The following is a 24,615-nucleotide window of genomic DNA, read 5'->3' on the forward strand; positions in this document are numbered from 1 at the left end:
CCTATCTCTAAATTCGTGGCTTGGGTTTTTCTTTGTTTGTTTGTTTTTAAGAAACTTGAGATCGGACAGTGTTCTCCTTTCCCTCCAGAGGCCCAGAGCAATGTGGCGGGTTGCATTCTGGACTGGGCAGCACTAGCATTTGTTCTTCCCGGGGACCGTCTGCTGCTTTTCTCTGCCCCAGTGGAGCTAGGGCAGTAATAAACCTCTTATTTTTTACACTGCACAGCATTTTTGTCATGGTCTTTGTCATTGAGACTTACGAAGTCAACATAGGACATGAGGGAATTTGTGAATTTTTACCCAGGCAGGAGAAAGAGGTGAAGGAGGGAGTTATCTTTCCAGAGATGTTGCTTTTCTAAACTCCAGTTTTCCCAGTCCCTTTCTTTGCCCTTTGCCTACACTCTTCTTTCACGTGCTGTACAGTGACCTGTGAACTCTGCCACCTCCAGCCCTGTCTCCTCACCACCCTTTTGATCTGCCTCTTCTCATCTGTACTGTCACATAGCTCCCAACCAGTTTTCCTGCTACCACAGAATATATAAAATCCTTGATTGTTCACTTTCTCCATGGTTCATCTCTTAATTTCCTTGTCATTTAAATATCCTTTTTTTAAAAAAGAGTAATCAGGGATTACTCAAGGACTTCCCTGGTGGTCCAGTGGTTAGGATTTCACGCCCCAGGGCGAGGGTTCAATCCCTAGTCGGGGAACTAAGATCCTGCAAGCTGTGCAGCCAAACAAACAAAAAAAAAAGAGTAATCATTGGTCTCCAAAAGTGCACCCCTTGACTCAAGCAGCTCGCCTCTCTCCATCTCGTACCCCTCCACTTGGAAAGGAACCTTCTTCCTGCCTCCTTAAGTTTCTCAAATGAGAAGGAGTCATCCTTCCTCTCCTGCGTCGGCCGGCCCCTCCTCATTTCTTCCATCTCCTTGGAGAATATTGGTACACCAATTCAGTCCCTCTTTCTCCTCATCTTTTCCTCCTTGTCCCTTTGTGCAGTCCTTCCCCACAGCTTGCAAAGATATTCTACACACATCTTTATCAAAAATGAAGTACAGGACTTCCCTGGTGTCACAGTGGTTGAGAGTCCGCCTGCCGATGCAGGGGACACGGTTCATGCCCCGGTCCGGGAAGATCCCACATGCCGCGGAGTGGCTGGGCCCATGAGCCATGGCCGCTGAGCCTGCGCGTCGGGAGCCTGTACTCCGCAACGGGAGAGGCCGCAACAGTGAGAGGCCCACGTACTGCAAAAAAATAAATAAATAAATAAAATAAGAAATAAAATAAAAATGAAGTACAGTCATTTTTGGTTCCAAGAACCCCAAGGATGCCAAAAATCCGTGGATGCTCAAGTCCCTTATATAAAATGGTATAGTATTTGCATATAACCTATGCACATCCTCCCTATATTATACTTTAAATCATCTCTAGATTACTTATAATACCCAATACAATGTAAATGCTATGTAAATAGTTGTCAGCTTGTGGCAAATTCAGGTTTTGATTTTTGGAACTTTCTGGAATTTTTTTTCCAAATATTTTTGTTCTGAAGTTGGTTGAATCCTTGGATGCAGAATCCACAGGTAGGAGAGCTGAGTATAAAACATAAACTTTCCTTTGTGTCCACATCTTCAAGCTGTTGATGTGCCTCCCAACTTCTCTTGATGCCTAACTTCTTGAAGAGGTCTGTGTCCACCTTCCTCAGTTCCCACTAAGTCACACTGAATTCTCAGCTTGTTAGGAACATATTCATCCCTCTGGCTCTGAAACTGTCCCCTTAGGTCTCAAATGCCTTCAGAATGGCCAATTCCAAGGCCCCGTTTTTTTTTTTTTTTTTCTGGCCGCCCTGCACAGCATGTGGAATCCTAGTTCCCCGACCAGGGATCGAACCCGCGTCCCCTGCATTGGAAGTGCTGAGTCTCAACCACTGGGCCACCAGTGAAGTCCCTCCAAGGCCCCGTTTTTTAATTCGCATACTAATTGACTCTCTCTGGCTCTTGGTGCTGTAACATGCTCCACTTCCCAGAACTCTCTCCTCTCCCTCCCTGCATCAAGGATACTCATCTCCCTGGAATTTCTTCTGACTGAACATTCCGTCTTGGTTTTCCAAAAGGGTTTTTATATCCTTCTTTGAGCACTAAAGTCATGATCCTCCCCAGGGTGTCCTCTCTCTAAGTTATTCCCCTCGATGATGACATCCTTTTCATTTATGATGGTCTCAGAATCTTCCTTCAACTTGGGATGTTTGCACAGCTACTCAAATTTTGTGTATATACCAAACTGACTTCATTAGGTTTCTCGAAAACATTTTCCTGATTTTGAGGTCTAAATAATGGCTTGTTTTTAGCACTTACAGTGTTGTGTTGTGATTTATCTCTTTGCATGTCTGTCAATCCAACTAAAATTTGAATGCCACGAAGACAGGACTTGTGTTGCTTTTAAACAAAATCTGTGCTTGATTGTTCCTGGTATATGGGAATGCTGCTTGATTTTTATTTTAATGTAAATTTAAATTTTTATGAAATAATACAAGATTTAGAGTTTTTCTGTACTCAGAGTTTTCTTGAGTGCTCTGCTTGGTTGTTTGTTTTAGTCTTTATCTTTCATGTTAATGACTTTCATCAAATGTCTGGTGATCTGTGGCTATCAGTCCATATTTAAGAATGAGGAACTTAGAAATCGCTGGAGAGTTCATTATGCATGCTAATTGATCGACCTCACTGCAGGGTTATCAGTTAGGGATCTTACACCTTCACCAGCGGATTGCCAGATATCAGTGTCTGTAGGCCCTCTGTTTCTTAGAGAGGAATCCTCCAGCTTCCGGTCTCCGGGGATGAAACCTGGCTGCCAGCATTCTGGAAGCCAAGGGGACAAGGCCTGGGGATCCTCACCATTCCATGTGCTGACTTTCACTTAGTCCCAATTTTCAGCTCCTTGATTAAGTCCTCCCCATTGCTGTGTTTTGCATCCACAAGTTGGAAGCTGTTCTGGTTCATTTTCTCCAGAGAGAGTTACTTCCTTTGACTATTGGAATGAGGATGTTAGTAGGGGGAGGGTCTTATTGCTCTTTATATACTATAAACAATTCTTTGTTCAGACCCACAACCTTGCCTTCAGAGGTACCAGGAACCTCAGTTCCTAAGCTTTTGCAGAGTTCTATTGTGGAAAGAAGCTTCATTCTTTTTGACCTGCCACACTTCTTTGGCCCCAGTGCTGTGGGCAGTTAGCAGTTAGCTTTTCCACCCGTTGATTCACTTTCCATTTTCCAAATTTGTTGACATCTCTCTTCCATTACATCTGTTTCTGTGGCTTCATACTCCTCCCCACTTTAATGTGGGTTTTTAAAAGGAAGTGGAGATAAACACATGTTCATCTGCCATGTTTCTGCTTTTGAGTATTTTGATCTAGTATCCAGCTGACTTTATGAACTTTTATTAGTTTTTTAAAAAAACAATGAATGATTATTGACCTTTTTCGCTAATTTTGTTTTATTATGGTAAAATATAAAACTTACCATTTTAACCATTTTTTTAAAGTAACTTTATTTATTTAATATTTATTTTTTTTGGCTGCATTGGGTCTTCGTTACTGTGCATGGGCTTTCTCTAGTTGCAGTGAGTGGGGGCTACTTTTTGTTGCAGTGCGTGGGCTTCTCATTGCGGTGGCTTCTCTTGTTGCGGAGCACGGGCTCTAGGTGCACGGGCTTCAGTAGTTGTGGCTCACGGGCTCAGTAGTTGTGGCCCGCGGGCTCTAGAGCACAGGCTCAGTAGTTGTGGCGCATGCATGGGCTTAGTTGCTCCGTGGCATGTGAGGTCTTCCCGGACCAGGGCTTGAACCCGTGTCCCCTGCATTGGCAGGCAGATTCTTAACCACTGCACCATCAGGGAGGTCCCCATTTTAACCATTTTTAAGTGTACAATTTAGTGGTATTAAATACATTCATAATTTTGTGAATTATGACCATCACCACCATCCATCCCCATAGCTCTTTTCCGCTTGTAAAAGTGAAACTCTGTACCCATTAAACAACTCCCCATTCCCCCTTCTGTGGCTCCTAGCCGCCACCAGTCCACTTTTTATCTCTACCATTTTGACTACTCTAAATATGCCATGTAAGTGAAATCATAGTGTATTTGTCTTGTTGTGACTGGTTTATTTCACTTAGCATAATGTCCTCAAGTTTCATCCATGTTGTAGCATATGTAAGAATTTCTGTCCTTTTAAAATCTGAATAATATTCCATTGTATGTATATATCACGTTTTGCTTATCGATTCATCCATAATATACATGAGGGTTGCTTCCACATTTTACCTATTGTGAATAATGCTGTTATAAACAAAGGAGTATAAATATCTCTTCAAGACCCTGCTTTCAATGCTTTTTGGTGTATACCCAGAAGTGGAATTGCTCCATCATATGGTAATTCTATTTTTAATTTTTGAGGAATCACCATACTGTTTTCTATAGTGGCTTTACATTTTTACTAGCAGTGAAGAAGGGTTCTAATTTCTTCACATCCTTGCCAACATTTGTTATTTTCTATTTTTTTGATAGTAGCCATTCTAATGGGTATGAGGTGGTATCCCATTGTATTGTATCAGTAGTTTGATTTGCATTTCCCTAATGGTCAGTGATGTTGACCATCTTTTCATGTGCTACTGGCCACGTACCAGTTCATCTTCTTCATTTCTTCTTTGAAGAAATGTCTATTTAAGTCCTTTGACCATTTTTGAATCATGTTGTTTGTTTTTTGTTATTGAGTTTTTGGAGTTCTCTGTATATTTTGGATGTTAATCCCTTATCAGACATATGATTTGCAAATATTTTCTCCCATTCTGTGGGTTGTCTTTTTGCTCTGTTCATATAGTCTTTTGATGCACAAAAATTATTAGATTATTGAATTTTGTCAAATGCTTTTCCTACATTTTTTGAGATGTTCAAAGACTTTTCTCTGTTAATGTAATGAACTATACTAATATATTTTCTAATGTTAAATCATCCTTGCATTACTGATATAAAATAATTTTTTTCCATTTTCTGGATTTTGTTTGTTAAAATTCAGGAATTTTGCATTTATGTTATAAGTGAGACAGGCCTATAATTTTCTTTTCTTTTTTTTGCCTTCTTTGGTTTTTATACTCTCTTCAAAATAAATTGGGAATAATTATTTGAGGAACTTTCCCTCATATTCTGTTCCCTAGGGCAATTTGTATAGTTATGAATTATCTGTTTCTTAAAGGCTTTTCAAAACTTACTAGAAATTATCTGTACTGTGTGTGTGTGTGTGTATCTTGACTACTAATTCAATATGTTTAGTAGCATATGATCTCTTCAGATTTCTTAGTTCTTATTAAATCACTTTTGGTTGCTTATATTTATTTAGAAAATTATTCACATTATCTGTTTCCAAATTTCTTGCCACAATGTTGTTCCTAGCATTCTCTTCTTATTTTTAATCTCTTCTGCATCTATAGTTTTAGTTTCTTTTTATTCCTAATATTTTCTTGATTTTGCCAGAGGTTGCCTATTTTATTTATCTTTTCAAAGAATCTTTTTTGATTTTGATGACCTTCCTTATACTTTGTTAACTAGTTCATTAATTTTCACTCTTATTTTTATTATTCTTTTTACTTTCCTAGTATTGTCTTTTGCTCTTTAAAAAATTTTTTTTCCTGAGTATAAAAACGAATTCATTAATATTTTACTCTTTCTTTCCTAGTATATACATTTAAGCTTATAAATTGCCCCCTAAGAAATACCTTAGTTCTTAGTGTGTGTCATGGATTTAGATATGTAATGTTTCATTTTCACATATTTTAAATATTTTCTCTTAATCATATATTTTTTGATCCATGAATTATTTAAAAATATGTGTCTGAGTTTTCAGAAGTATTGACTTCTGACTTTACTGCACTGTGGTCGGAGAATTCCATTTGTACAAAATTGACTAGTATTTCCTGAGACTTCCTTTATGGCCTTGTAAGTGGTCATGTTTTGTATATGTTCCATGTGTACTTGAAAAAATGTGTATTTTCTAATAATTCAACGAGGAATTCTTTGTAAGTCCATTAGCTAGTGATTATTAACATGATGTTCAAATCTTGTATATTCTTATTAAATTTTTGTCTTTTAGACCTATCAATTTCTGCCTCTGATTGTGAATTTGTCAATTACTTCTGTAATTCTGGTAATTTTTGCATTTATTTCAGATGTCTACAGTTTGAGGAATATTATTTCTTTTTGATAAAATGTTCTTTTCATCATTAGATAATGATATTCTTTATTACTAGGTGGGGTTTGGGGGGTTTTTTTTGCCTTAATTTCTATTTTGTTTAATATTAACATCCTTAATCCACATTGATTTGGAAGTTATATGTTCAATTTTTTTCCTTTGGTGATTATTTTTTAATATGCATATTTGATTTAACAAAGGCTGAAGTCTGATAATATCTCTATTCTCCTTCTGAACAAAGTGTTCTAGAATATTTTAGCTCTGATATCCACCTCAAATCTTTCATGTTCTCTGTCTAGTATGTTATCAGAGTCTAGTACTTTATTTGTTGTTGATTTTTTTTTAGTACTTTGTTTAAATGAGACATTATCATTGCTTCTGGATTCAGTTTCTTTTATTATGAAATATACCTTTGGTCACTTCTCTCAGTAAAGATAACTTCTTTCAGCCTTTGTCTGGAAAATGTATGTAATTTGGCCCTATCTTGAATGACAACTTAGTTGAATTAAAGGCTGAAGGTTATTTTCCTTCAATACTTTGAAAATATTGTTCCATTATTTTAGGGTTTATTTTGCTGCCTAGGAACATTATATTGTGCAGCAAAATTGTTCTCTCTTCATGAGTAGTCAGTCTTTTCTTTTTTCTTATTTAGCTTGTGACTCTGTTTCTTTCATCTGAGAACTTAAATATTCCTTTCAGTTCTGAAAACTTCTCAGTTGTGAATCCTCATTCTTTCCATTCTCTCTTAGACATTTATTGTAATGTCTCATTCTGCCCATCTTGTTTCCTAACTTCATGACTTCCATCACCTACCTCTCTGTGCCATGTGGTGGCACAGAAACCACTCTGTGTAGTTTCTTTTCATTCATCTTATAGTTCACTGATTCTTTTTTCAGCCATGTCTAATCTACTGTTTTACTTATTAATTTTGTGACTATATATTTTCCTTTTAAAAATGCAATTTGAGGGCTTACCTGGTGGCGCAGTGGTTGAGAGTCCACCTGCCGATGCAGGGGACACGGGTTCGTGCCCCGGTCCTGGAAGATCCCACATGCCGCAGAGCGGCTGGGCCCATGAGCCACGGCCGTGGAGCCTGTGTGTCCGGAGCCTGTGCTCCACAACGGGAGAGGCCACAACAGTGAGAGGCCCGCGTACCGCAAAAAAAAATAAAAATAAAAATGCAATTTGATTCTTTCAAATTAATTTTTATTTCCAATACTGTCCTAACCTTTCCACGGTTACTGTTCCTTCCTGTGTCACTTTAATAACTTCAAACTTATATATTTCATATTCCTTCTGAAGTTTTCACTTATTTCTAGTTCCCAGGTACCTGTTCACCCTTATGTTGTGCTTAGTGACCCTCCCACCTGGTGGTTTGTTTCCTGACATGGTTGGGATGGTATTGCGAGCTCATCTTCAGCAGGGGTTGTTTTGCCTCTGGGAGTCCATGTGCCCTGGACTGTGGATACATTCTTGCAGCACTGCTTTGCATTTTTCTTCTGCAAACCAAGACTCAGTTGTTTTAGAGTTTTGAACTCAAGTTTTTAATTTTAACTTCTCTATCTGTGACTTCGAACCCATCTAGGTGGTATAAACTTAACACCTGCACTTGCTCTTAACACAGGCTCATGGTTTTGATGACTCATACAAAAGTTTTATTTATTTTCACAGAGCCCAAACCAGACCTCAGGCTGCCTTGCTGTTTCTTGTGGGCATAATTCTTCTAGTTCCCTATTCGTGGATTAGATAGCTTTTAAAGGGGCCCAGTTTTGTTCAGTTCCTTCACCTTGCACAAGCCCAAGTTGGTGTCTTCTGTCCCACGCGGGTATTGACACTCCGGCCCCCCAGCTTCAGGAACTCTGGCCCTGGAGTTCTTGCTTTGTTTCAGTACTTGAAGATTTCCTTTTCCTTTTTCTTTCAAGCTCAGCTATATGTTAAACCTTTCTTTTTTTAACTTTTGCTTTAGATTTTCCAATATTTCTGTGTGTTTTTAAGTAGGAGTGGTGTCTGCATCCACTTAGCTTACCATAAACCTATTCATCTCTGTACTCCCCAGCTCAGAGGAATAACTGGTCTGTACCAGGTGCTAGATGACTGACTGCCTGACTGAGTGAATGAATGAATTTATTTTTTATGTCCAGAAGCAGATGGAAGCAACATTCTATCTCTCCAGGGGCACCGGAGCAAGCAGAGTTTATTTTTCTATGAGGTCGTAAGTGAGGAGAGTTCCAAGCAAATAAAATGAAGAGAGAATAGGACTTCTTACGTGCTTTTTCTTTAAGTCTTGGAACAATGGAAACGTTTAACTGCTTCATACTGCTTGATATCCTAAGGTGGACTGAAAATGAACGAACAGTGAGTTCCCATACCATTCGCTGGTGGCTCCACACAGCATCCTTACCAAGAGGAAAGATTAAAGAATCACAGGGAGCAGGACATTAGGCCTGTTTATTTCCCTTTCTCTCCCCTGTTTTTAAGAAAAGCGTGCCTTTGATGAGATATAGCCACAGGCTGTTGTTTCACATTTTACATCAACCACCTTTGTTGGAAGCTGGTTATTGATGCTGTGCCCTGTTTTAATTCACACTTCTTTGCTAATCAATTACAGCATTTATCCATTAATCAGGCATTCTGACAGGGTCAATAACTGCTTTTTGGGTTTCGTGAGGGGTTGCGTGTTATCAAGCAAGGAATAATGCTCAGGAGCTCACTTAAAAACAGTGTGACTTTCCCAGGCTGGTGGACTTCCGGAGCAATAAGCATCTCATGCAGATTTCATATGGTGGTTTTTTAATGTATTTGGTTGATGGGATTTTCTCACTGAACACTTCATTAGCAGGGCTCAACATTAGTGAAGTGTGGACAGGTGTGCCTCTGTTTAAGAAAAACAGAAACATCAAAAAGTAATTATTCCCATTCCTTACAAATGACTGTATTTACCTAAAAGTGGCATTAAATCATGAGCTTCTTTCATTCATATTGTTTACAAACAATATCTTCTTGGTAGTGGGGTTTGAGAGCAAAGAAACTTAATGCCAAAATATTTGGAGCTGCTACTAGATGAAAACCAATCCAAAATTTAGAGCAAATACCTCTATAATTATAGTGTGAGTCAAGAGGAAAATATTTTATAAACAAAAGCTGAGTTAATATACCAATTTCCTAAAGCCCATCTTTTACATAGAGTGTTTTAAACCTCTATGTACACATACATGAGTACATACACATTCTCAGTACCCCTCAGCCTTTATAATTTGTTTCAACATATTCAAATGTTGTAAAGCATCATAGAAGTTAAAACTTTTCATTTTAGCAAGGATGAGAAACAGAGGTGGCAATGTTTAATTGGAGAGTTACAGTTTGGGCAATTGAGTTTACTGTACATAATGATGGTAACAGGTTTCAGTGATCTTTTTTATGACAGATGTACCAACATTTAATTGTTTTTCATCACGGGTGGAGAGAAATGACACTTCTGTAGATTTTTCAATTCTCCTACGTGTCACTTAGCTGTCCCACCATTGTCTGAGTTCCTTTCTCTCATCCCTTTTGCTGCAACGAGTTGTGTCGTTCCCTCATGATCAGCACTTTTGTTGTCTTTGTTTTTTGCTGTACCTCAGAAGTCCATCTTTTCTTTCATCTCCTTCCCATTCATGCATGAGGGAACAGTTGTGCCCTGTTGTGGGGATGTTCCGCTGGGTTTCAAGCAGTAGGGTTTCTTTTTATTCTCTTCTAAGTAGTACAATGGGGCTGAATGTCTGTTGCAAAATGCACACACTAATATGCCAGGTTATTTGGTTTCCAAGAAGTCAATAAAAATACTACATTTAGGCTCAGCCCTTGGCTGGCTTTTTCCCTGTTTGCCTCCTTTCAAGTCTTTGGTTATAAATTTGTTTGTTTGTTTCTGATCGTAAAATATAATCTTCCATATTAAAGTGAAGCATGGAGTCAGCAAACACTCAGAAAAATGTTGCTGGCGGTGGACTATTTTCACACTAGCAGATTTGGCAGCCTGCACCCTCCCTTGGTAAGAGCCTCAAAACAGCCGCCAGAGCTAATTAATGGCAGCTACAACTCGGAGGAGATGAAAAAAGAGTGGATCCCAAGTTGGTCTTGGCAGAACTTTCCAGTGTAAGAAACTAGCACATCTCTGCATCTAGAGGTGTGCAGCTCTGACTCTTTTCATCCAGATCACCTCGCTTGATTCTTGTTTTGGGGGGGGGATGAGTGTGAGCGTAACTGTACCTAGTTATAAACACAGACCCAAAGGCCCTGTCAGCAGTAAAAGGCTAAAGACATAAAAAGCTAGAGGTGTCTTAAGACACTTTGTTCTCATATTCAGGAACAATCTTCAAAATCCTCCTTAATGAGGTCATAAAAGAAAAAAATAGAACAAGCGTTCCTTGTGTATCTCACTAGGGCCTGCCATTAGGGTCACTTGCCACCAGTATCCTGTTTAAAAAGGGATTGGAGTAGTTCAGTCAAGCATTGCATTAAGAGAGAGACTTTGATTAATTCCTTCTCCTTTCTTTTGTGCCACAGATAATTTCAGTAAATTTGTGATACTTTCTGCTTAGCCATTGCTGAGGCTTAAAGTTCTCGACGTACCATGCTGAGTATTAGCATTTATCGGGCCTACTTGGCTATGGTGAAGAGAAGTGAATGCTGCAGACTGCTGTCTAATCTCTGATGAGCAGGGTCGGTCTTTAAGCATGACCGGTATCTGAGATCTTGGCTCAGGGAAGAGCCTGCTCTCAGGTTGGTGGCAGAAAGAAATCTTGATGTAAGAGAAGGAAAGAACTAACAGTAAGTATGACGGTGATTTACCATGGTGAACTTTTTTAAAGGTACTGGATCTGCCTCTTTCTCAGAAAATCACAGCTTGGGGAAGTTTCAGGCATGGCTCTCAAAGGAAACAAAAGCAAGAAAGGGACACGTGAGGGCCACCAGTATGTGCTTTCACTGAGGCTGCTGTGGGAGAGTTGAAGATTAGCCCTGGGCTGGTCAGGTCAGGTAGGAAACTGGATTCTCTTGTCATTTGCTTTCTTTTATTTACCAACTTTGTTGAGAGGGCATCAGGGATACAAAGGAATGTTTTGAGTCCTGTGCTGTAGAAACCCAGTGGCTGTTGCCATCTAGAAACAGGTTAGGATGTATTTAAAGCACTTAGTTAAAAACTTAATCACATAGTTATTGTATTTTATAAGCTAATTTTGGAAAGGTATACAATTTACTTTATTGCAAATGCAAAGTCTGTTAGGCATCCATGCATTTAGGTGCCACTGAAAAGTTAGATTTGGGTTCTGATGGACTGGAACGGCTCCCAGGGGAACACTGTCGTGATTGTGTAAATCCCCTCTCCTTTGTGGTTTACTCACTAGATACGTTGGGTTGGTTCTTAGGGCTGCTGCTTTCTGTCCTTAGCAGGACAGAATTCAGCCGCTGCACACGCGCGTGACGGCAGTAGGTTAACAGTCCTGACTTAAGAAGATAGTTTTGGGTATGGGTACATAGAATTGCTTCTTTTCCAGTTGAAGCACTGGGTTTTTTGTTCTTTGTTTTTTCATTTGATAGAGGGGTAGTTGGGTTTATTTTAATGAATTTGTATGTGAGACATGTTTATGTAAACAAGTTAAGGCAAGATTTCAGAACTAATTTTAGAGTATGTTTCATGATAATTACTGCTTTCCTGCTAACGGTTTAATAGCCAATCATAAGAGTTTTAAAAATTATTTTGAAATGAATGAGATGTTAGACTTCTCGTTGATTCTTTTTCGGTACTGTTCCAGATTAAGAACCCAAAGACATACCTGTTCATTCATCAAATATTATTTATTAAACTGCTACTGTATGCCAGGCTCATAGTGTTGTATCACCATTATTATAATTGTCAATGTAATTGTTTTTTTATTTATATTTACAGTGATTATTATAAATATTGGAAACCCCTAAGTATCCTAGTTTTGATAATCAGCTTTAACTCTTTGTGAGGGTGAAGCCTGTCCATGAATAGATCACTCAGGCCTGACCTGAGTAGTTCTTGGAATGCTAACTGAAGTTGCGTGATTGATAGATTTTTCAAGATTTGAAACTAGAGAGAGCCAGGGAGGCAGAATGGTGTCATGGAAAGGACACAAGCTGTCACTTACTTTTCCTTGCCTGAAAGGCAAGAGCTCAGGGCTCGGTGTGTGAATTAAGTTCTCTGAATGTGGTAAAGCAGCTAGCACCTGGCTTGTCCCACGTGGAATCCTCTGGGAATCCCACTCCCTTATTCCTAAGAAACAGGTATCCCCAGGGCCTCAGCATTTACATTCTCATCCCATCATGCACACTCAGGGGCCGGGAAATTATCTGATCGTTACCTCTCTGTGCCACCAAAAAGAGAGCAAGGATGTATACTTAGAACCTCATTCTTGTGAAAAATACCTCAAAGATTTTTTAGATCCAGGGAATACCTGCCTCATTTGTTTATTTGAAGCTTAACTGCAGATATTTTAAATATTTCCCTACAGTGGAAATCTTCCAAATGTTACTTTTTTCACAAAATCAGCATGGTGATTGCTGAGAAGAAAGAGGCCACAGCCTTAATCTCCTCAACAAAATCAAGCCTGCTGCCACGTTTCTTCCTGGGCTGAAGGTTCTTTTTCAGATAAACGTCTCAGCGGGGAGGCAGGGTGGAAGGTCTCTAATAAAATCGGAGGATTGTGGTCGTCCGGGCACCTTGTCTTCTGATACCAAGTGAAAAAAGGATGAACGGAAGCACATTTCAGCCTCTTGCCCAACCACCCTCTGGTCAGATCTAGGATCCAGAAAGTAGCAAGAGTAGGCCACCTAGCAAATGAACCATTTCCTTTGAAACATAGGCGAGTAACAGATCTGGCTTTAAAAATCCCTAGTTTTCTCTCCCACGGCCAACTATACAAACTGCTAGCTGAAGAAAATTGTCCTTTTACCTTATAATAGATCTCACAGAAAATGATACCTTTTGGTCTTTATTTACAGATAATGTTAGAAGTAATCTTACAGATCCCATTATACCGCTTTTACTGTGTTTGGTGAGTATTCCTGAAAACCCATTCAGTATAATTTGGGTCTTTCTTATACTTGATTTAAAACAGCAGTTTTTTGAAATGTCCAAGACAGCTGTTGCTTCTGCTTTGTATTGCTGAAAACTTTCTGCATAATTATGTTCTGGAAGTTCTACGGGGCCTTGCTGTTTTAGAGCTTGAGAAAGCATAATGTCAAGGACCATCCAGTTGTCCTCTTCCTGTAGATTAGGATGAAGGTCTGCATTAAAAGTTCTCTCTCATCATAAGCTCAAAACAGGTAGTGGTGAAAAGAATGCTCTGCCTGATGTCTCTTGTCTTTCCAGTGTGTGAGCCCTAAGTGGGAGAGGGCGTGCCTGTGTGGTGCAGTGTGCCTTATACACTGTCGGTGACTAGCAAATGTACTCAGCCGTTTCTGTGGAGATAGTATATATGGGATCTTAGCCAAAAGGGCCTCTACTTACAAGTCAGTTCCTAAACCTGTCTTCTATGACCTTTTAGATTGGACTTCTTTATCAGTCATCTGCTTGAGTATCAATTAGGCGTAAGGAAAGGACACGGGAAGTGGTGGTTGGTAGTGCTTGCCATCTGTGTCTCTGAGGCATAGTTTCAGCTGGTAAGGTGTGTACTTTTGGACACCTAGGTCTTTTGGGGGCTGAATATCTTCAGAGTTTGATGGGCTTTGGAAATGTACATAAATGGGAAGAGGAGAAGGAGGGGCCAGAAGGTACTTCATCACTCCTTCCCTCCTCCAGTGGGGACCAGAGGCAGTACAGGTGGCCGTTGGCCCATTGGCGAGGTACTGAAGAGATTGAAAGATTGAAAGATTCTCTTTCTTTTTCTTTCTCTGTCGATTAGCAAAATGAGATTTTCTTGTGTGGATAAAGTTTAGGAAGAGAGAAAGAGGAGCACCACATCCTGGGCCACTTTCAGCCTGTACTTGAGTGTTTCAAGGGTGTGACTGTCCCGACTCCCCACCCCCAGTCAGTGCTGTGTTACTATTGTTAGTGCCGTTATGAGACCGACCACCGGCTGGAGGGTGACAGGTGCTTTAGGGCCCCATCTTGCCAAGGACTTGTCACTGTAGCTTTGGAACTCAAGATGCACCTGCAGATGCTCTCAGTTGGGCGGCTGAGGCCTTACATTCCTGTGTTAACGGACTTCATTCGACATTTGAGTTTGCCTTTTAAAATTTGACTAGCAGATGTGGTAGAAATGATCACCACCACAGCCTACTGCCACTGGGCGTGGCAGGCCCAGTGGCAGGCAGGAGGCACAGAAAATGGGCCTTAGTGGGGGCAGCCCCAGCACTGGCCAAGTCTGGGCAGAAAGCATTTGGCTGCCTTGCTGACCTCTTTGCTAGTGAGAACTGGGACTGCCACCTCAAGTACTTGTCCTTCGTCTTTCCTCAGGACAGGCGAAGCTAGGCCCGAGAGGAGGGGCAGGGTGGGTCCATCTCCAGGTGGAGACACAGTGAGACTCAGGCCCAGGGCCATCTCTGAGCAGTGGTGTACAGGGGGGCTGGCCGGACAAGGGCCCCAGAGGCCTTGGAGAGAGCAGCAAAGCAGCCCAAGATGATTCCGCGGGACACCTGGTGTGGACACCACAGTGGCAAGGACCATGGAAACGGTGGCTGGGAGGGAGGTACCCCAGCCCCAGTCGGTGAGAGGAGGTCCCAGGAGCCCTAGACAGAGCTTCATTAGTAGGGCTTCAGGGAGGGGCATTGAGGGTTTTATACTCTGTACTTTGTCAATATAGGCAGGTTGCACTCTATAAAGAAATGTAAACATGGGCGGAAAAGTTATAAGGATTGGTATGGTCAAAATAGGGCTAGCAAACCTTGCTTCTAAGCTGAAGGTGACTTTAATTTCTTTACTTAAATAAAAAGCCTAACAATGCCTCAAAGCATCAAACCACTGATGATTCCACTATAAGAACAGAAATATTGCAATTTGCAATGTTGTGGGTGATGGAGAAGGCCATGTACTGGTTTCAGAAGTGGGAGAAGGTACAGGTTGCGAGGTGGGGGAAGGTTAGCAGGAGAGTTCTAATGGACACATTTAATGTATAGAGTGTGGGAAAACATGGACAGTGGCCATACTGCATGATGGCGAGGGGGAAACCTAGGAGTGTTCTGATATTCAGAAGGCCTGTGCTGTCACTTCCGACTTCTTTGTTTTCTAGCTAAGAAGGAAACGGAATAACATACTTCACAATAAAATGGTTTCACATTGCTTTAGCATTTCAGGAATCTGTACTCAATTCTTTAGTAAAACTGTCTCTTACTTCTGCATTGGAGGCTAAGGGGTTGACACATTTTCAAACACAGGAAGTATAGGTATACTTACTTGCATGAATTAGTATCAGAAGCTTTGGACTTTTGCAGTATATTCTGCGGGGGCTTTGCTTTTGTTGGTAGTATATATTCGTTTTCTCTTTTTCTTTCTTTTTCCTGTTTTCTGGATGCAGTATATTGTGTAAAGATGCCTACATCTTTCAGACCAAATTGTTTTCAGGATTTGGGCATTATATAGCAGGGTCTCAAAGAGGTCTTTTCTTTCTTCACTTTTCAGAGAGAAATCGGTTTCCTGTGTATTTTAATCTATGTCCACAGGAGGATTATGATAATGAATCACTGTTTTGTAATTTTGCTATTTTAAGTAAGTTTTAATAAAACCTGTACCCCCTTTCTTGATCTCTGAGAACATAGCCATTAAATAAGTGCTATAAATATCTTGAGAGCTTAAAAATAGAGCTAAAATATAAAAACACGGTGTGTAGTAAAAGAGGCATCCTTTACCTGCACCCCACCTTCAGTTTCTACAGGACAACTTTATACTTCACTCAAAGATATTTAAAAATATTAATACATCGACTTCCTTGGCAATTTCCTGACTGTATCACTGTTTTCATTTTCATGGTTAACGCAGTATACTGGTTGGTAAGTAAGCAGTGTGATTCTACTTGCTCTTCTAATTTTTAAAATTCTTTACAAATAATTATTATCACTACTACATGATTAAGGAACAGATATTTATATAAAACTAGTTTAAGATTTTTGGCCTTTGCATTCTTTTTTTACTCATTTATATGTTTAATTAGCATGCATTATGTATAAGGTATAGTGCCAGGGTCAGCAAAAAGAGTGCTTCGTACAATCACGACTCCCTAAAATCATGATTCTTAAAGTCCGTTCTCTGTCTGTTTCCCCCTCTCAAATATTACCTCCTGTTCTTCCTTCTCATTGTGACCAGTTATTTAATTTTTTAAGATCTTGGAGTCCCAGTGATGTACTGTGCAGTAGGGATGGTTAAAGAAGAGATCTTGAAGAAATTTTAATCACTGGGGAGTTGGCGCTAACAGGCAAATCGACAGCCTTATCTGTGTAGACAAGGAGGGCTGCTCAAGCTGAATTGAAGGACCCTGTTGTAATTTGAACCCTTGAAACCCTTTCCACTTTATTGTCAAAATTACTGCCTTCACTTCCTCCCTCTCCTCATTTGTCTATTTCCCTTGCATTTTATCTTGGGCACTCCCAGTATACAGTATGGTGGTGGTGAACTGCTTCCTGGAAGGCATGATTAGTCATCAGGAGCACGCGTAACTTATAGCTGGAGATAAACAGGCGCTCAGCCTGTCAACCACAAGTTGGACTAATTTGGAAAATATGGTTCCTCTCCTCAAAAGAAACGGCTCATGCTTCTTTGGACACTTGTATAAAACAGCTATGTGCACTTCCCTGTTTGTTCTGAACAGCTGGAATCAGAGTGTCCGGCTTGATGCTAGAACTGGAATTTAACTCACAATGGCAAGGAAGCTTTACCTAGAATGTCTGTCACCGTGAAAGGCAGGGAAGAGCTGTACCAGTTCCAGATCCCTTTGAGTTTTGGGTTTGCTTCCCACTTTTCTTTCCCATGATTGTTTACTGTGTGGAGTGTAATCCCAAATCTCTCACCAGTTGTCTCATCATCTTAAAGGGAAGAAGAAAATTATAATGGATGTTTTGAATGTGCCTGGCCTTTATTTTGTTCATACCCAAACTGAATGAGGCAAAGAGGTTGAAATATTTTCTTTTTCCATCTGAGTAAGCATGAAAACCTGCAATCCTTAATCTTTTAAAAGAAAAAATAACCTCCTCTGTTTGTGGGATTTCTGATTCATTTCTTCCACCCTGCTCTCTATTTTTTTAGTCAAATACTTTCTAGACTTTTGTGAGCCAGTATCTTCCTTCCTCACCCTTTTCCCCTCTCCTCCCCTACCCCTACCCTGTGGTCGCACAAAGAGCAGGGAGCCCACAGAAGACTAAGTTTCTGGGTTTTGTATTTAAAAGGAGGGTGAAATGCTGGATATACTTAGGAACACAAAACTGATCTGTTAAAACTTTACCAAAAAAGAAATTTATTGGTGTCAGGATAAGGGGAATAAGAGAAACTGAGATTTTTTTTTTTAAATGCCACAAATAGAGGAGAATATACAGTTGCTTTTCGTGATTTACACCAAACTGACTTTTCTTTAGTTCAGCACAAACTAGTAGGTGTGGCAGCGACTTCAAACCTCCCAAGTTAACAAGTGATATAAAAAAATGAGAATCACAGGGGAAGGGAGCCAGGAGCCCTGGAAGCTTTCTACTTGTTGATGTCTCTAAATAAGAATCAGGACCAGTACACTGGCCTGTAATTCAAAGATGGGTACTTCTCTGTGACTTGGGCTCTGTGCCTGTGAAACTCTGGGTCTCCAGCGTAAATGAAGTTGTCTGTGGCTCAAGCCTTAGAGAAATATTCTAAACCAGGGTCCCAGGGCCACATTCTGCCTGCCACCTATTTTTGTGCAGCTCTCGAACTAAGAATGGTTTTTCCAGATGAATGAATTAAGAATAGGAACATTACCTTTGAACTCCAATTAAGCAAGATGCTATCCCCCCAAAAGGAGTGCTATTCTTCTCGTGAGTAGAACTGTATTACAAAAAAATTGTACGCAATTTAATTTTGAATTTTGTCATTACCAAGCGTGTGGAAGTTTGTGTTCCCTCTTGTTACACAAGTCCCTGTATGATATCCTTGACTTTGTCTCTCAGCTCACAAGTCTGAAATAATTTACTATCTGGCCCTTTCAGGTAAAGTTTGCTGAGTCCTGTTCTAAACTGTCACGTAAAGAAAATTTTGAAGAGAAAAAAAGGCATCTTTACTGTCATTATTTGCCTAAATCTCTATTTCAATTTTCTTTTTTAAGCGTGAAGCCAGTATGGATGGAGTTCATATTCTTTGGCTTGTGCAGTGCCCTGAAAAAACTGGTATCAGTTGTGAAATGTGGCATAATAGTATCAGCGGCTGCCTGTTTGAAAATTTAAGGTCACAGAATAAAATAAACCTGTGTTGCCCGATGTAAAATAGATGGCAATATAGTACTTATTTTGTAGGATTTTGGGAAGGATTAAGTGAAATAATGCAAGTAAAGGACTCAATAGATGTTAAAAAGCAAAAAAAAAGAACAAAGACTACCATTGAGAACTTAAGTTTGTTTGCCTTAGTGTGTATGAATCCTGGTGCCTTTCATTTTAAAATTTTGTATCTGTGGACAGACATACTGTCCCTTGTATACTGGAAGTCCCTAAGTAATGCTCTCATAAGCTTCAGATAATGCAAAATATAATCTGGTTTTATCTCCTTTCAACATGATTCTGATTTTAAAGGAACACCCTATCTACTTAAGAAGAATTATTACTTAAGTCCTATATATTTCAAAGATGATTTTAAAAGCATAAATAAATGTTACTGAAGAGTAAAAAAGGGAGTTTTTTTCATATAAATTTATTTTTTAAATTTATTTTTGGCTGCGTTGGGTCTTCGTTGCGGCGCTCAGGCTTTCTCTAGTTGCGGTGAGCGGGGGCTACTCTTCGTTGCGGTGCACAGGCTTCTCATTGCAGTGGCTTCTCTTGTTGCGGAGCACAGGCTCTAGGCGTGTGGGCTTCAGTAGTTGTGGCACACAGGCTCGGTAGTTGTGGCTCGCAGGCTCTAGAGTGCAGGCTCAGTAGTTGTGGCGCATGGGCTTAGTTGCTCTGCGGCATGTGGGATCTTCCCGGACCAGGGATCGAACCCATGTCCTCTGCATTGGCAGGTGGATTCTTAACCACTGCACCACCAGGGAAGTCTGGCAGTTTTTTTTAGGTCAGAAAATTTTAGGATATTGAGTGTCACTGTTTTGGTCACCATCTGTGACAGAGTACAGCGTTGGAAAAAGGACATTGTCTTGGTATTTCAAATAGCTGGTGTTTATACCTGGAAATCCCCCATATGCAGGAGGGCAACAGATAAGAATTAGAGGTAGGCATGGCATTTGCAAAGAAAGAAAATCACTGGTGATACTTGAGGAGATGGTCTCAAATCTTTCTCATTATACTGCGTCCACAATGCACTTTTTGCCTCTGGAGTTTGTCCTCCTCCTTCCAAGGCCCCATCTGTTGTCACCACCTCTGAGAAGCCTTCTCAGAATCGCCCTTCCCACTGTTTTCCAACTAGAGTTAGAATTTGCCCTCTTGCCTTAGAGACCCCAGTCTCCCCAGCTAGACCTCGACTTCCCCCAAGGCTGATTCTCTCCTCCCCATTTGGATATCCCTGCCTGGCTTACATGTCCAATATCTATTTGTTGAATCAGTGAAATACTGAATAAAAATTTGTCTAACGTTAAAATAAAATGAATGGCAAAACCCTTTTGATTCTTCTCTTCAGACGTAGATTAATGTACACAGATAATCATGAAACACTCTTGTAGAGCTGATGACAAATTCACAGATAAGTCAAAATGTGTAGATCACTTATCCAGCTATTAAGTTGTGAAGACTTAGGGGGCATCAGAGAGGAGACATAAATCTGACTTCTTTATTTTCTGTGGTGCCAACCCTTAGCATGGAAGCGGGCTCCCCAGCCCCCTTGGTAGGTGTGTTTCCCGGGTGTGACAGAGTGCCTTCCACCATCTGTCTGTGTGGGTGTGTGAATCCTAGGCGCCCCTCTGTTCCAGACCCACCTGACTAGCTCACAGAGGTCAGGGAAGAGGAAGAGGGGTGTCCTATCCTTAATAGTAGGAGCTATTATTGATTGGACTTCCTGTGTGCAAGGCACTTTATCAGGTGTGTCACGTGCATCATTTCATTAGACTTCTCACAACAATCCTATTATTACATCCAACTCAGAATCTGAATCTGAGACTGAGAGGTTAAGTGACACACTTAAGGTGTCACCACATCCAGGTCTGCTCTGAGTTCAAGAAAAGCTGAACTCTCAGAGTTAGGAATTGTGTCCTGTTCACCACATGCCCTTGTTCCTCCCATAACTTGGAGCGGAGTCGTCACATATACATGGACGTGGCTAGGCTGCAAGCTGAAGGAGATGAGTGAGCAAACTGCAAAACAGGTAAGACTTCCACCTTTTAGAAGAGGCTAGTTCCTGTGTACCTCAATTCCTTCTAACCTTTTTAGGTGTCTTATGTGGAATCACATGCAAGTTAAAGCCATGAGTACCACGTGCTGGAAGTTCCAGGCAATGAGAAATGAGCTTCATGGTAATTGAGAATGAAGTTAAGGAAGAAAATTTTATTGTTAATCAAGGGCTTAATTGCTTCTGGGACATTTTAAATAAATGCCATGCCATACTTAAGCAGCAATGTTCTGTAAGTGAAATGCAAAAATTCTTTAATTAAACCATCGCGAGTATTCCCTGATTGAAATATCTGCCTTTATCTTCATAGTTAATCCTTCCTGATTCATGTAACAACTCAATCAGGGACTGAGTAAATTAAGGGCTCCTTGAAAGAACAAGTCAATTGTATAAAATTGAAATTATTTCTGGAGCAGTCTTCCTTGTACTTATTTGTATTGATCACAGCCTATTTTTGGTGCATTTTCTATTTAGTGGGCTTGTAGAGTAAGCTATTTTTCAGCTTGCAGGGGACAGATTATGCCTGTGGTATGGTGTAGGGCAGATGGTTGTTAGAAGAATTTTTCTGAGAAAAGGAACAAATGTAAGGATTTCTTGGCCATTGAGAAACCCAGTGATGATGACTTGGATGGTCCCTACAATTAACCAGGAAGGAAGATGGTAAGCAAGGTGGTCCACACCCATGAGCGTGGCCCCACTCCAGGCCTTGCTGGATGCTAATCAACTTGTATTAGTGTCCACAGCCAAAGGGCTGAGTTTTTTTTTATTTGTTATTGAAGTATAGTTGACTTACAATGTAGTGTTAGTTTCTGTTGTACTGCAAACGGATTCAGTTGTGTGTGTGTGTGTGTGTGTGTATTCTTTTTCATATTCTTTTCCATTTTAGTTTATTATAAAATACTGAATATAGTTCCATGTGCTATACAATAAATCTTTGTTGTTTATTTTATGTATAGTGGTGTGTATCTATTAATCCCATACTCCTCATTTATCCCTCCCCTCCTGCCTTCCCCTTTGGTAATCATAAATTTGTTTTCTATGTCTGTGAGTCAGTTTCTGTTTTGTCAATAAGTTCATTTGTATCATTTTTTTTTTTTAGATTCCACATATAAGTGATATCATATGATATTTGTCTCTGACTTACTTTACTTAGCATGGTAATCTCTAGGTCCATCGATGTTGCTGCAAATGGCATTATGTCGTTCTTTTTTATGGCTAATATTCCATTGTATATATGTACCACATCTTCTTTATCTGTTCATCTGTTGATGGACATTTAGGTTGCTTCCATGTCTTGGCTATTGTAAATAGTGCGGCAATGAAAATTGGGGTGCGTGTATCTTTTTGAATTAGAGTTTTCTCCAGATATATACCCAGGAGTGAGATTGTTGGATCATATGGTAACTCTATTTTTAGTTTTTTAAGGAATCTCCATGCTGTTTTCCATAGTGGTTGCACCAATTTACATTTTCACCAACAGTGTAGGAGGGTTCCCTTTCTCCATACCCTCTCCAGCATTTATTATCTGTAGACTTTTTGATGATGGCCATTCTGACCTGTGTGAGGTGATACCTCATTGTAGTTTTGATTTGCATTTCTCTAATAATTAGGGATGTTGAGCATCTTTTCATGTGCCTGTTGGCCATCTATATTTCTTCTTTGGAGAAATGTCTATTTAGGTCTTCTGCCCATTTTTCAGTTGGGTTGCTTAGTTTTTTTGATACTGAGCTGTATGAGCTGTTGTATATTTTGGAAATTAAGCAAAGGGCCAAGTTCTTATTGCCAACTAAACAGACCCAGAGATTCAGACCCATAGACCCAGATTCAGAAACAGACTAAGGAGATTTGCTGGCTCTCTCGTTGTACACAGAAAGAACAAAAAAATGAAAAGGTATCCAAAAGTTTTGACTTACAGGATTGTTCACTTTGAGTGGCAGGAGCGCCTGACATGGAGCTCAGTACGTTTTTTTAAATACAGGAATTGTTTGCTTTGGTAAGCTAACATTGTGATTTCATTTAATTCTTAAAAAGAGAAAAATTACCATTTAAAGTTACCAAAATTTTGAAACATACCATCACTTCTATTTTTTTTTAAGACACCAATTGTACTTGAACATTTGTTACTTTTTTTTTTTGGCTGTGTTGGGTCTTTGTTTCTGTGCGAGGGCTTTCTCTAGTTGTGGCAAGCAGGGACCACTCTTCATCGCGGTGCGCGGGCTTCTCACTGTCGCGGCCTCTCGTTGCAGAGCACAGTCTCCAGACGCGCAGGCTCAGTAGTTATGGCTCACGGGCCTAGTTGCTCCGCAGCATGTGGGATCTTCCCAGACCAGGGCTCGAACCCCTGTCCCCTGCATTAGCAGGCAGATTCTCAACCACTGCGCCACCAGGGAATCCCCTTCTATTTTTAAAATTGTGTTTAGATTGAGTAATCAGCAAATAACTTAAATAAGTCATCAAATAATGGTATTCTGTAGAATGGGTTCATACTGAAATTTTTATCTTCTATTTTCAGGGTTCTTGTTGTAAAACAACTGAGCCCTTTAAAAGCGGTTTTGTTTTCAAATAAACACACATAACAGACACACCTTGTGAACTAAGTACTTGAAAGAAGGAAATGAGGGGAGGAAAGAAAAATATTTGAAGTTGTGTTTTCATAAAGGCCCTGTGGTGTTTGACGTGTGTTGGCCAATTCAGGCCAGACTCAAAATGACAGTTCAGGTTTTGCCTACTGTCTTGGGACTCCACTTAGGGCCAGAGTGTCCCCTGAAAAGCCTCTCTTCCTCAGAATCCTTGCTTTGGGCACATATCAGAAAGCCTGTGTGGTGCCCGCCAGCTGCAGAAGGGCCCCCGTGATGGGTTAGAGGCGAAATCACACTCAACTCTTTGGCAGCATCTGGAAACCTAGCATTGTGATGTCACTGTGAGAATAGAAATCCCTTCAGAATTCTGCATGATGATTCAGAGCAATTAATTCTGTTCTACTTTTCATGCCCTGGGAAGAACTCTATTTATATAAACTTGGTCAGGGACAAGCATATCTGCACATAGTCTGTGAAGAAAGGAAAACAAGCCATGTACTCCAGAGCAAAACTAGCTGCCTTGCTCCCCAGCCTATTTCCAAATGATTCAAATTTATGTAAAGAAACGCTGGTGATCCCAGGAAAGTAAACTGCTATCTTAGCATTCTCTCCCATCAACGTCTTTTGGATTCTTTATGTGATATAAATATATTCATGAAATCATTTTTCTGACTCTAGTACATCTGCCTTTGGGAGCTCAGTGGTAAATACACAACTGGCATGGATCCTGAGAAGTTCAGCGTTCTCACGACAAGCTGGCTCTGGCTCTGCGGACCGAGGACGCCTGTGAGCATGTTCCCTTAAGTCCCTACTCACTCCTTCATTGAGTTCAAAGGGTCTCAAGTCATCTCAAGAAAATCGCCATCTGAGCATCATGTTGCAGGGCTGGTGTTTGCAGTTTTTGTGACTACGTGGGTTCTGTTTGATCCTTTCCCCTCTGCATCTGTCTTGTACATTCCACGTTCTGGGCTTGCCTTAGTCATATGCTTTGGGAGAAGGTATCATGAACGACTTGATGCCCATATTATAACTTAACGAGCTGCAAAGTCCTCAGGTATAGATTCTGCATCTCTCAAACTGAGATTTTGGATTCAGAGACAGGTCGCATGTAGACAACTTCCCGGAGGCTCTGGCTGCTTGAGACACAGACAGTAATCAGAGTAATTAGCACTGAATTTTCAAGTCCTGTTCTCCAGCTTGACCTGGCAGCATTTAGGCAGCATGCACACAGCTGGATCAATGGCAAGAATTGAAGGGGCCGGTTGTAGGGCTGCTCCTGGCAGTTTGTGGTGGGCACCATCCACAGGGAATTCCAGGGGAGCATCAGG

The 24,615-nt window shown here is 40.4% G+C and overlaps 1 protein-coding gene across 3 annotated transcripts in view; it reads left to right on the forward strand.

Annotated features, from left to right (window-relative positions):
* Nucleotides 1–24,615, forward strand: part of CLYBL (citrate lyase beta like) — a 251,284-nt gene that overhangs the window by 93,075 nt on the left and 133,594 nt on the right. The window lies entirely within an intron of this gene.

The sequence above is a fragment of the Phocoena sinus genome, chromosome 18 (genome assembly GCF_008692025.1).
Source record: "Phocoena sinus isolate mPhoSin1 chromosome 18, mPhoSin1.pri, whole genome shotgun sequence".
Taxonomy (NCBI): domain Eukaryota; kingdom Metazoa; phylum Chordata; class Mammalia; order Artiodactyla; family Phocoenidae; genus Phocoena; species Phocoena sinus.